Source organism: Pimephales promelas, chromosome 3, assembly GCF_988280905.1.
Source record: "Pimephales promelas chromosome 3, fPimPro1.hap1.1, whole genome shotgun sequence".
In the NCBI taxonomy this organism is placed as follows: domain Eukaryota; kingdom Metazoa; phylum Chordata; class Actinopteri; order Cypriniformes; family Leuciscidae; genus Pimephales; species Pimephales promelas.
The window spans coordinates 42,085,622-42,099,673 of NC_142771.1; the positions used below are offsets into that span (position 1 = coordinate 42,085,622).

General features: G+C 41.2%; 1 pseudogene; it reads right to left on the reverse strand.

Moving 5' to 3' along the window:
• Positions 1-11,798: 11,798 nt before the first annotated feature.
• LOC148982106 (uncharacterized) lies at positions 11,799-13,651 on the reverse strand (annotated as a pseudogene).
• Positions 13,652-14,052: the final 401 nt, after the last annotated feature.

Sequence of the window (14,052 nt, forward strand, 5' to 3'; positions counted from 1 at the left end):
AAATACATAAATTGTCAAACCACCCAACTGGAGGACACACCGATCACCATAATTGTGACAAACTATTTTCATCAAAACTTCAACATCTAAAAATGTGTACTTATACTTACTTATACTACACCCTAAATGTATGTACTCTTTTTGTGAAGAAAAAGTGCATACTTTTGAGTGTGTAGCAAAAGAGCAGGGAAGCTTTAAGACATACTACTTTGTCATCTTTAACGGACAGATCTGTCGCGTGTGTAGCACGCCCGCCGTCCGACTGGCGTTGCTGCAGTTAATTATTTCTGTTTAATAAAACAAGGAGACAGACACAGTTGTGCTGTTATCTGCAGTCTGAGTCGCTCTGTAATGGCCTTATTACAATAATACAAAGATTCTGTGTATATTTTGTACAAATATATATCACAATGTCTTGTCACCTTACATGTGACTCAATCAAACAATACACCAACAAACAGGTTGCATCACTCTTGTAAGTATCTTTGTTTTCATACTCAGATAGTATTTTTCTCTAATAACTCAATACTCTTTCCCTTAAAACATACATCACCATGTTACAGTCTCTGTTGCCTGTGCAAATGTATCATACTAAATACTGTGTAACTAAATAGTTGAGTGAACCATTTAAACTGAATTACAGTACAGCAGATATACTTAATCAAAAGATCATTAAACATTCAAATATCAACAGTAACCTCTATAATATAGTATGCAAAGATATATAACATTCATCAATTTACATTACAAATGTATGTATGTATCTACATATACATATACTTCAGTCTTGTAACCCTTGGTGATTGCTTTACACATCACTTTTTATGCTCTAAACAATATAAACATCACATTAGTTTGGGTTTTCAGTGTGCTGGAGCCTTTATCCATTTATATTATACAATATTAATACCAGGCCATATTATACAATATTAATACCAGGCCTCACGCGGGACGGCCGTGGGTGAAACTTAATTTTCATAAACACAACACGGTCTCTATTTAACATCTTAACTTTACTCAGGAAATATATAACCCTCTCAAAACAATGAATACACGGTCTCAACATAATACATAATGTTTTTATGTCCATGGTGACTGATTTCACCCACCTGTTTAATAAAACAAGGAGACAGACAAAGTTGTGCTGTTATCTGCAGTCTGAGTCGCTCTGTAATGGCGGCTTCTTCTCCGCGGCTCAGTAACTCACATAGTCCCCGATCGGCACATTGTCTCCACCTACTGTCCACTGTGGGTATCACTCCTCACAAATTCAACATAATAACAGTAATTGAAACAATATCATACACACAATAAAATCAAATGCATACAGAAAAATATAATTATTCCTGTGACAATACATACAGGGTGTCACACGTGTATCCTATCACCGCAAACTACCCTGTCAATCATCTTGTCATTCATTCAATCTCCATTCAATCTAATATAATTTCTTACCCTTTCAGAGAGAAATGTTGTTGCGCGTTCATCAGCCAGTCATGGGTCTTTCATGCCGAGATTCTCCTCATGTGTTTGGAATTTGAATATAATGCATTTAAAAGTTAATGGCTAAATCTTTGCCAAAGTTCACAATGCTGCTGCAGATGCAATATAATGTGGACAACATTGAATAAATACATTTTCGTCAGGTTAGATACTGATAATTAATCACTCAAACCCCTTTATTTAAACCTCTCATCATAACCGTCGGCCTTGCGCGTCCTCCATGTCTGTAGTTTTTGAACACTTTTCACTGTGATTGTAGTTCTAACCCAATCCTCATCCAGCATGCAATATCAGTGGGTTGTGGGCAATATCAGCTGTTAGAGTGTGCATCGATATGCACTTCGGATTCTGACTGGATATAGTAGTCCAGGTGTGCCCAACCCTGCTCCTGCCGATCGACTGTCCTGCACAGTTCATCTTCAATCCTAATCAAACACACTTGAAGCACCCAAATAAGGTCTTCTGGATCACTTGAAAATTAAAGTCAGGTGTGTTTGAATGGGCTTGCAGATAAACTCTGCAGGACAGTCGATCAGTGGGAGCAGGATTGAGCACACCTGTAGTAGACCATCCGCGACTCTTTGCAACACTCATTCCAACATACTACGATTTGGGACATACTAATTCTATTTTCGAATACTATTTAGGACGTATAGACCATTTCACAAGATGTAAACAACACTGGTCCAGAAACACTTCCTGTTTCAGTTTGTAACCGTTTTCTTTATTTCAAATTAAAGAAAACATCTTAAAGATGTTTGTTTAACTTTTTAATTCAGTTTTACATGTTCTTTTGGTTGTTTTTTATCCCAGCTTTTATGTAGTGTTAAAAAACTGAAACAGGAAGTGCTTCTGGACCAGTGTTGTTTACATCTTGTGAAATGGTCAATAGTATGCGAATTGGGACGCAGCATAAGGCTGTGTCTGGAAGTCAGTTGTAGTTCTTTTGTTTCTCTTTTCTTCTGCTTGTTATTATCAGGTGTCTTCAATAATCAAACAATCATCACTCAATTAATCACTTAATTATCTCATTAACTCTAACACTGCCTCAGTGTTACTTTTAACATGCTGCTGGTGGTTCCCATATGAACACCAATGTTAATGTAATTTAACATTGGGGAATTTACTGTGTAAGTAATATTTTTTACCTCAAAATAATGTTTCCAAAATCGTTTCAGTGGTTCATCAAGTCGTAACAGGGTGAAAGGCAAATCTGGATTCTCTTTGCGGTCCTATATCTGCTATAACGACACTATGTAAAATTGCCAGATAGGGTCGAATTTCTGTAGTTCTAATGAGACACAAGAAAACTACCAAATTTAACTGTATGTCAAGCATTACAATAGTTATTGTTTTGTTTTTCATTCATTCTAAACCCGGTGCTGGATTAACAACGAGCATGTATGCGACAGTGGTAGAATAAATTATTTACGACAGCGGTAATGGACAATTCTGCTTCCAACCTGTAGGGTGACTGCAGAGGGAAAGTTAATTGGTGTTGCTTTAAAGGTGGTTTAATTTTACAGCAGTGACAAACATTTCCGAAGTGCAGGGCTAACTCGATAAATAAAACAGGTCTACAAACGTGGATACTGGGCAGGGAGGTATCTGTGCTCTGTATTGTGATGGCCGAACCTGAGGCTAGGGGTGTGCGATATGACGATTTTTAATCGTGGACGATTAAAATGTCTCCACGATCTGCTTTTGAAGAAATATCGTAGTATCGTGTTACAGTGCATTCTATCAGTTCAGTTCTGGCGCCTCCGTCTCTCAACTGTACAACGCGACGTAGCCTACACGTGATCTCACGTTAATGAATAGGTACGGGACACTGAAATTCACAAAAGTTCATTATTTGCATAAGCCTTGCCGGTTAAACATTTAATTCACGCGCTGATGCGCTGTTCTAACGTGCGCTTTCCTGACCGCATAACCCCCGACGCTCACAGGCACTAGAAGTCTGTCAAACAGCGCCTGAATACTGGACTAAGTTATCTCTCGAGTCTTATTAAGCTAATACTGTTAAATACACACAATGTTTACATAAACAGGCTATGTCTAAAGTGAAAGCAAACATTTGAGAGAATATCTGGTGTAATATGCGTCTATATTAAACGCGTCGCGTGCTGGTCAAGCAACAGGAATTAGTAGCCTACTGCCGCTTGTCCTTAAAGGGATAGTTCACAAAAAAAAAAAAAAAAAAAAAATCCGTCATTATTTACTCACTCTAATGTTGTTCCAAACCTGTATTAATTTCTTTCTTGTGCTGAACACAAAAGACATTTTTTTTAATGTGGGTAACCAAACAGTTGCTGGTCCCCATTAACTTCCAGGAGAGAACCTATAAAAAAAACTATAAGGAGACCAGCAACTGTTCGGTTACCCACATTATTCAAAATAACTTTTATTTTCAACAGAAGAAAAAAGAAACTTATTCGGGTTTAAAACATCTTGAGAGAGTAAATTAAGACAATTTTCATTTTTGAGGGAACTATCCCTTTAGTGTAGTGTTTTAATTTCATATTTGTTCATTTAATTACTTCAATGCTACTGCTAAATACACCTACTGCATCTGAAAAAATAAAGCACTATTTATTTAATATGAATATTAATTTGTGTAATGTTTATCTTGTCTTATTTTTTTAATAACAAAGAAAATAATGACAAAGATTTTTATCTTCGCCACTGGCCTAAATGTGTGGCTTTCTTTTTTCTTTTGTTACCTAAGGCTTTGTTTTTAACATAGGGACATTAGTTTGGCTGTAATGAACAGCCACTTGCAAAATATTAAAACAAACTTGAAAAAGAATCGTGATAAAAAATCGTGATCGTGATTTTCCTAAAAAAAATCGTGATATGATATTTTTTCCATATCGCCCACCCCTACCTGAGGCCACACATTAATTCCTTCTTTACACATACGTTTCACTATACATTAATTCACACACTGATTTATATAAATTTATAAATATATATTATCAACATTTGTTGTTTTGTATTATTATTCAGTTTTGTCTGTTACTATATTTACTTTGATTAGAAGGCTTGTACACACCAGGACAAATATCGGTGCGCGTTATTCGCCAGCGTTTTTCAATGCGTTTTTTGTGTTCACACCCAAGCGATTTTCGCTGCCGATGAGCCGAGTGAACATGCAAATTCATTCCCTGGCATTAGATGGCGCCCATTTGCTCTACAATACCTCTCCATAACAGTTCTCTTTTATCAAGACTTTTGTAGTCGCTGTCGCGTTTGCCATATAGTTCTTTATGTTCCGACACAAAAGAGACCAGCAGTTCTACATACATCTTCATATCTACCTCGTCTTATTTCTTCCCGACAGATGCTTAGCCTGGTAATACCAAACTCTGCTACTTCGCTTTGCTTCGTAGAAAGAGTCTGGAATGGCATAATTGAAAAGTGGGTAACACTTTAGAATATAGTTCCTCCGTTAATTAATAACTACACAAGAACCAATGATATAATAATAATATTATTATTATTATTTGGATCCGTTTTGTAAAGTGAAGATCATTGAAACTAACTGGTAATAATTCAAGTGTTACTAGATGATCTGGTCATGATTTATGCAATCAAACACTAAAGTCATTTCAAGCGTTTCAGATTTTTGGTGAACTTTAGTATACTTTTAGAAAATTTCTGTAGAAGTATGTAGTAACACTTGAGTCATTACTAGTTAGTTCCCATGATCTTCACTTTAGAATACGGATCCAAAAAGTTTAGTAATTTCCACTGAAGTATGTAGTAACACTTGAGTCATAACCAGTTTGTTCACATGATTCTTCAGTTACTAATGAAAAAAGCCAATAGAATCTTCTCACTCACAAGATCATAAATAATAAAATAACTATGGTATTTGGGTGGCTGATGACTCATATGTCCCAGTACTCACCATGACTCGAGTGATTCAATGCCAGTCCAGAGGAATGCCGTAAAATTCGCCACAGGACAAGTAAGGTCCCGACAACTGCATTTAAAAATCCATATCTTTTAAATTATTCAGTTGATAAATAGACAGCATAGGCCAATTATTAACAGCTCTCCCAAATCATTAGTCTGCTATTAAAAATTGATAATGTAAACAACCTTGTGTATTGTTTACAGTCGCAGTTAAAATGTTCATGTAGTGCTAGTCAATTGTCCTGCATTGATTATTGATTAGCTTTGCATGAATTATGAAAATTTTCAGTAGTTCTCTGGGAAGCATTAAAAAAATAATAGTTAGTGTGTATAAATTAGTAGTGAAGTACCTCTTTCATCTGTGCATTATTACTTACTAGTTCATTAATCAGAGTTTCTTGTTACATAGTAGTTACTAGATTATTAATAAACTTTTTCAGTAGTTCTCTGGAAAGCATTAAAAAAATAGTAGTTATTGATTAGTTAAAAGAGAAGTACCACTTTCATCTAGTTCGTTAATCAGAGTTTCTTGTTAGTTAATAATAGTTACTAGATTGTTAATATAGTGTTACTCATTGGTTCTTGTGTAGTTATTCATTAATGAGGGAACCGTATTCTAAAGTGTTACCGAAAAGTGTTTTCAACCAAGAGCCGCATCGAACTTCCACTGTAAACACATGTATGATGTGAAAACCACCATCAAGCGAAATAACGGAGTAAACATGGCTGACCGAGTTTTGCTGCCTCCTTAACCAGATCCTTCATAAGTACATCCGAGGTGGACACAATCACAACTATCGCCAGTTTCTCCCTGACGATCGGTAATAGTCGATGGAGTAAAGTTTAACCAAAATCAGTGTTTTCACATCCATTTAATATGTTTACCAAACACTCTTCTTGTTTTGGCCTTCTGTTTGGAAATGCCGGGAATATTGTCCACAACTGAGCTAATTGCATCCCGTGTCTCCATAACAGCGGTAGTTTTCGATTTCCCCTATTTTAAACTCGGTGCTTAGCGTCAGCCCGTCCTCTGTTTGTTGATTGGCCAGCTGTTTTCAGGCCAGAAGAAAACTGAGAGACATGTTGATGTCTTAGACTGAGTAGAGAAGCGAACTGAAATAGAGCGGAAGTGCGAAGTCTGACATAGTCAGGCTAGTAGACACTACTTGGCGTATATCTTCTTCGCCGTTATTAATGTGTGCTCGGCAAGACCGTTTTGTGTTTGAGCGCCCTCAAGTTGTGTTTTACTGTAACTTCAGAACCTACAGACATGTGAGCAAAAGCGACAATCTCATTGGTCGGATAGTTTTTGATGCGGCGCGCCAAACTAAAAAAAAAAAACCCGAGGCGTTTTAAAATGCCGCTTTTACTTTTGGTGTGCACAATCACATTGGTGCCCTTTGTTTAGTCACAAGGCGTTAAACGTTGACGAATATCAGACGTGAAATTTGTCCCGGTGTGAACAGGCCTTAACATGTCTTGTTTAAGAGGGTTTATCTTAAATAAATGTCTGTTGTCTCGGGGGTCAGTTTTTGTTCTGTTCAGTTCAGTTTTCCTTTTACTGAGGTGAAGGTTGAAGTTTATTTGTCTACCTATTATTTGTTACATTACTTTTGGATTAAGTTTGTATTCTTTAATAGTGACGTTTTTTGATTGGTCGGTCACAATAAAAACACAATAAAAAAATTTTGTTGGAAATCTTGTGTCTGCATGCCCTGTTTCCTGGTTTTATCTCTCTCTCACACACACACACACACACACACACACACACACACACACACACACACACACACACACACACACAAACACACTTTATCATGTTTTATGGACTTCATAGACATAAACACAAAACTCTCTGTATTTTAACATTAAAAAACACATCACAATGGTATTTCTAAGTTTCCTTATTCTGGCCAAAAACATGTTTTTTTATGTTTATGCTGTCAGCCTCCTCTGACGATCATGATTGTAACATTAAAACTGGCTAGAAAACATTGTTTCTTTTATTATTATTAGGCTTTAATTAAATATTTAATTGAATACATTTTGGAGCTCCAGCCTCCCTTCCTTCCTACGGCAGACCGCTTCTAGTATGTTCATGGTGTCTCAAAAGATTCTCACCATACTTGCATATTATCAGTAGAAAATAACTACAGCAAATAGCAAACTAGCAAATATTACACAATCCTGCTAACATTGTTTCAAATAGTGATGTCAAAAATTCTTCTGTACCAAATTTTACAAATGTGATGATACCAGCATTTCTCTCTAGCTTTGGGAGCAACATAGACATCATATAGATAGACGCCCTATCAGACGAGCCGTGGAGCCGCCATCTTAAACCGGTCATCCGCTCTACTCTGTCAGCGCATTTAGTAATGAATCATATCTCACTGAAAAACGAACTGATTTTGATTGGGTTTTTTGCAGCAAACCATTCATGTGACACATGGTTCTGCGTATTTTAATATCCATAGTATGCTTAACAGTAATATAATATTCTGATATAAGATATAAAGTGACCAGACACATGTTTGATGAAGGATATAATGTATTTTATAAATCACACACTATGTGATAAAAGAAGCAGAAACAGATAGTTAGCCCACGTAAATCTGCCTGTTAGCATTCTTGAATTGATTGTGATGCTAATAATTTTAGCCACTGGTGGAGGAAGTGCAAATTAATATTTTAACCAAGGATTTACTAAAGAAAATTGTAAATGAATTTGATCGAATTTCTACATAAGTAAAAATATAGAGTATCCGTAGCCGTAAAATGTCAGTTATAAGTCTAAAGTGAAAGCTATGAAGAGTTTAATGTACTGGATTTTTTAATCCTTTGACTCAAACCAGGTCTAACCACTAACCGAGGTCTAAACCAGGATTAAACCAGCAAGTACACTCTTCAATGAAAAGATTCTATAGAACGCGCTATGTATTTGGAACCACTAAAAGTTTCTATACAGAATCCTTTTTAAGAGTTCAATAATAAGAAACCTTTAGGTTCTATATGGAACCTTTTGGGTTCATTCATTATCACAATTGTTGGGGTAGCGCTCTGTGTAATTTAGTGAAGTCTGATTTATTTTAAGGGTTGGAAATTATGTTTGATGCAAAATTGTTCATAATTTAAGAAATTACCATTGATATCCATGCAGTCAGCTATGGATCATATATTTCTCCCATACCAGTCTTCAAAGAACAGAGATCTGTTACGGTGCAGAACACATCTGTTGTTCCAGAGTACAGATGTGTGGGGTGAGAAGTACGTACAACATTTTTATGAGTGGGGAATATATGTATGTGCTTGTGATAAAAAAGTCTTTAGATGATCGATGGCAAGTCTTTAGACGCATATGCGGTTGCAATAGCATCAACTATCCATCTGGACAGTGTCTGTTTCGAGGCGCCTAGACCCTTAGTGCGCCCACCAAAAAAACCCCGGAAAGCTGCTTAGAGCGTCTGAACGGCGCAGCGAGTGTAATGTGCAAACTCAGAGCCCGAACCAGGCAGAAGAGATTGGCGTCACATTCCCTATCGGAAGCGGATATGGAAATAACCTGAGCTCTGAACGGGGTACCAATCGCTTTGGGGACATAGCCATGTCTAGGTTAAAGAACGACTATAGAGTCATTAGGTCCAAACTCAAGACACACAGCGCTAGCAGAGAGCGTGTGAAGGTCTCGCACACGTTTTACTGATGACAGGGCAATCAGAAAGAGGGTTTTGAGCGAGAGGTATTTTAGGTCCACGGAATCTAACGATTCAAAAGGGGGGGGGGGCTTTCATAGCTTCGAGAACTATAGAAAGATCCCAGATCGGAACCGAAGGGGGGCGCGGAGCGTTCATCCTTCTAGCTCCCCTGAGGAAGCGGATGATTGGCTCGTCTTTGCCCAGTGACTGACCTCGCCGGGGTTCAACGAACCCCACGACAGCTGCCACGTAAACCTTGAGAGTGGATGGGGACCTGGCCTTATTCAACATCTCTTGGAGAAAAACGAGCAAAGACGAAACATCGCACAACCGTGGGTCCAAGTTTTTGTCGGTGCACCAATTAGAGAACACAGACCATTTTTACACATAGAGCTTTCTTGTAAAAGCCTCTCTGGCGTGCATGATCGTGTTTAACACTCCTTCTGGCAAAGCAACGGGTAATCGTTGATCACCCACGCATGCAGCGCCCAGCACTGCGGATGGGGATGCCAGAACGAGTCGCGAGCTTGAGAGAAGAGATCTGCTCTGACAGGAATGGGCCACGGGGCTGTCAGTGACAGCTGAGTGAACTCCGGAAACCAAGTCTGACTCTCCCATCGCGGGGCTATGAGGAGCACTGAGTGACGTGTGTCCCTGGTCCTCTGAATTACCTGTGGTAATAGTGAGACCGAAGGGAAGCATAAAGCTGGCGGCTGGGCCAGTCCTGGGCTAGGGGGTCCTCGCTCTTTGAGAACAAAATTGGGCAGTGAGCGTTCTTTTCCGACGCGAAGAGATCTACCTCTGCTCTGCCCAATATTCGCCACAGATTCTGGACTGTTTGAGCGTGCAGGGACCATTCCCCCGGGAGGAAGAGGTTCCTGGACAGTCTGTCTGGGCCGTTGTTCAGATGGCCCGGCACATGTGTCGCTCTTAGCGAGAGCAGGTGACTCTGGGACCAAACTAAAATGCGTTGTGTCAGCAGGAAGAGATTCCTGGATCTGACTCCACCCTGACGGTTTAGGTAGAAGACCACGGCTATATTGTCTGAGCGGATCAATATGTGGTAGCCCTGAATACGCGGGAGGAAAACACGCGAGCGCGTTCTCGACCGCTAACATCTCCAGACAGTTTATGTGGAGGGAGCTCGGTGGGCCCAAAGGCCGGTGAGCCCTCGCAGACCGCGCCCCAACCCGTGTTGGATGCGTCTGACGAGATGACTTTTCGGCGAGAAAAAGTTCCCATGGTAATGCCCCACTGAAACCATTCTGCCACTGTCCATGGCTGCAGAACTGAGGTCTGTGTTACTTTGATCAGCTGACGGCCTGTGGTCCACGCACGGTGAGACACACAGCTCTTCAACCAGAGCTGAAGTGGGCGCATGCACAGTAGACCCAGCTGGAGCACTGCGGAGGATGAGGCCATGTAACCCAGTGCCTTCTGAAAAGTCTTCAGAGGCGTGAGGGCGTTCCTTCTGAAAAGATGTGGCGAGTCGCTGAACACGGCGCGCACGCTGTGTAGATAAGCGCGCCGTCATAGCCACTGAGTCTTGATCTATTCCCAGGAAGGAAATTGTCTGACTGGGCTGAAGTGAGCTCTTTGTCCTCTTTGAAGTGAGCTCTTTGAAGTGAGCTCTTTGTGAGCTCAGAGAGGCCCAAGGTGCTCAGATGGTCGAGGAGAACTGTCCAATGAGACAGAAGCTCCGTCTGTGATTGTACCAAAATCAGCCATTCATCCAGATAGTTCAAAATTCTCAGCCCCTGACTCCGCAGGGGGGCTAGGGCCGCATCCATGCACTTCGTGAACGTACGGAGTGCTAAGGATAGGCAGAACGGGAGGATGGTGTATTGATAAACCTGGCCGTCGAAGGCGAAACGTAGAGCGTAGCCTGACAGGGATTTATCTGGATCTGAAAATAGGCGTCTTTCAGATCTAGATGAACCAGTCCCCATGGCGCACATGCGCAAGGAATTTCTTGACTGTAAGCATTTGAACGGTCTCCTCATGAGCGCTTTTTTCAAAAATCTGAGGTCGGTCTGTGGTCGCCGTCTTTCTTGGGAACAAGAAAATAACGGCCGTAAAACACAGACTTGCTCAGAGAAGGCGGAACTCTCTATATGGCCCTTTTGCACAAAAGCTTTGCTATCTCTGATAGAAGCAGGATGGCTGCTTCTGTATTCACAGTAGTTTCGAGCCGCACATGGAAGCGTGGAGGGCGGCGACGGAACTGTAACAGATAGCCAAACTTTATTGTGTTTAACACCCACGGGGAGATTCCCGGAATAGCTTTCCATGCTTTGAAGCATAACGCTATCGGGTGAATGGCTACATCGCCCTGATTGCTGCACATAGGGGGCTGAACAGAGTGTGTGAGCGTGCTGACGCATGTGCTTTGGGAGAGTGTGGCCGCTTTCTGTAATGTAAGAAAGCTGGCCGCAAGCTCAGAGCTGCATAAAATTGTCTGCGAGAGCCGTAATCGAACACGGGTCTCTGGCGCGAAAAGCTGTGTGTTTTACCACTGAGCCACAGGGGTAAAGACAATAGCGTCAATAGCGCAAGTAGATAAGAGGGCATGATAGTGGCGAACAGGCCCAGCCTTGGCGGAACTAACACACTTTAAACCCATTTCCAGTGAAGCGTATGCAAGGGGGGCGGGCTAGCTCTCTTGTAATGTAAAGAAAGCTAGCCGCGGTCGGCACAGCTGTAAGCGGCTCGTCCCTCATACAGCGAGGCGGCAAGCAGCTCGTGAGCGGTGAGAGGGGGCGGAAGCTTTAACGCTTCGAGTCGAGCACGCATGGTCGACAACGGCCGCCTTTCCGCAGAGGTAACATCCGCCGTCGGCAAGAGAGAGCTCTGCGTGTTCCAGTTCCAGAGAGCGCAGAAGAAGGCGGTCTCCGGTGCTGAGATGAGCCGCAGGTGCGAGGCATCTTTAAAAAGACGCTCGCTGCTCTTTTGTGAAGTTACACAAGCAAAATACAAATGTAAGGATACGTCACCGGATGGCGTTAGCTCACAGGATGGCTGAAGGTGGCGAAGACGGCCGGCTTCCTCAGACTCTGTCCACGCTCGCTAAGAGATGCATTCTTGACGGTGCGTAGAGCCTCGTTGAAGTGATGAAAATCGAAAACAGTGGAGAACTCGACTATTTATAGACTCGGGCCACGCCATTTTGGCAGGCTTTGACGCAATGAGAGCATGTCAGCTTCTCATTGGCCACGAGTTCAACCGAGTTCCCTCATAGGCTGTAGCAGTTCTCCCTGAGTGAACCAATAAGCTGCTAGCTAGCCCGCTCATGGTTTGCTGCAGTTCAACTGCGTTTACAATGGATACAAAATTAAAGGATAATTTTTTGGCTTCAACTTCTCAGAAAAGATGAATCTTTCCCGTAGCGTAACTCCAGGCCATCACTGATCAACGGGGGAAATTCCTTGATGTCTTTGTGGGATATCCTGGGTCTGTGCATGATGCCAGGGTGCTGAGGAACAGCCCTGTGTATGCTGGCAGCCTTTACCCACCTGCAGGCATGTGAATCCTCTGGGATGGAGGCTATCCTTGCCTGAGTGCACCCATCTGCCTCATCACCATAGAGTGTGTATACATATTCACATTTTTATTCACAAATTTAATTCACATTAACCCAAATGTGTAAAAGATAAGAAAATGTTTTTTGTCAAATATTTTTTTTGAAGAACAGAAGATCTTTTTGAAGATCTGAAGAACAGAAAGGAACCTTTCATCCCTTTCTTTTGTTTCTCTTTCTCTCCTTTCCTCTCTCTCGATTGCCTCCCGGTGCCATCTCTCTTCTCTTTCCCTTACTTCTCTTTCTTGTCTTTCCTCTCTCTCGTCTCTCCCGTTCTCTTCTGTCCTCCTTTTCCTCCATTTCTCTCCACAGCCTCTCCTCCCTCTCAGGGGTCTGCCCCCAATTGCCTCATCCATGGCAGTGTACCATTTCCAGGATGCTGCTGTGGGCTCTCCATCCTCAGTGCTCACCCCCGTCTGCGGACATTTCAGAGATCCTGCAAAAATGCAAAAGCATGATACAAAAGCAGTCATTTTAACAGCACAATATTTAATCATTTTTTTCTGAATTAGAAGTAACAAAATGATCTTACTTTGTATTTTTGTTTAAGGTTTTCAAATATTTTTTTTTTTGACAAATCCCACCATCATCCTGCCTTGCAGGCTCTGCTCCTCCACAAAAGATCTGAAGCAAGAGAGAAATCAAGAATGAAAAAGTTCTGCAATATCTCTGTTTGAAAATACAATAATTGAAATATACTGCAAATAAACGATTCAATTGATTTTGAAATATTTCTGTATACTCACTCAAAGCCTTTGATGGCAGTATTCCGCTCTCCGGTGATTAGCGCTTCATGAGCCACTCTCCACCGGATAAGCAGCCGCGTGTGCTTATCCATCCCTGTAACATCCAGACCTCTGTGATTTATGAGCTCAATACTGCATTTACATGTTGAGGTTGTTGCTAATAAACAGGTTTTTATTAGGGGTGTGCCAAAAAATTGATTCACAGAAGAACTAGATTCTGAGTTGCAACGATTCAGAATCGATCTGAAATGTCCAAGAATCGATTTAATAAATAAATAAATAAATAAAATGGGGTGGCAGTGGCTCAGTGGTTCATGTAGATTGTCTACAAACCGAAAGGTTGGTGGTTCAATCCCCGGTTCCACCTGGCCAAGTGTCGAGGTGTCCATGAGCAAGACATCTAACCCCAGCTGCTCCCGACGAGCTGGATGCCGCCTTGCATGGCTGACACCGCCGTCGGTGTATGAATGTGTGTGTGAATGGTTGAATGTGAGGCAATATGTAAAGCGCTTTGGTGGCCATTAGGTCTATGAAAGCGCAATATATAAGCTGGCTGTTCGCCTCCATTTTTGTAACTATTCTATATGGGACAAATCACTAAAACAAAGAG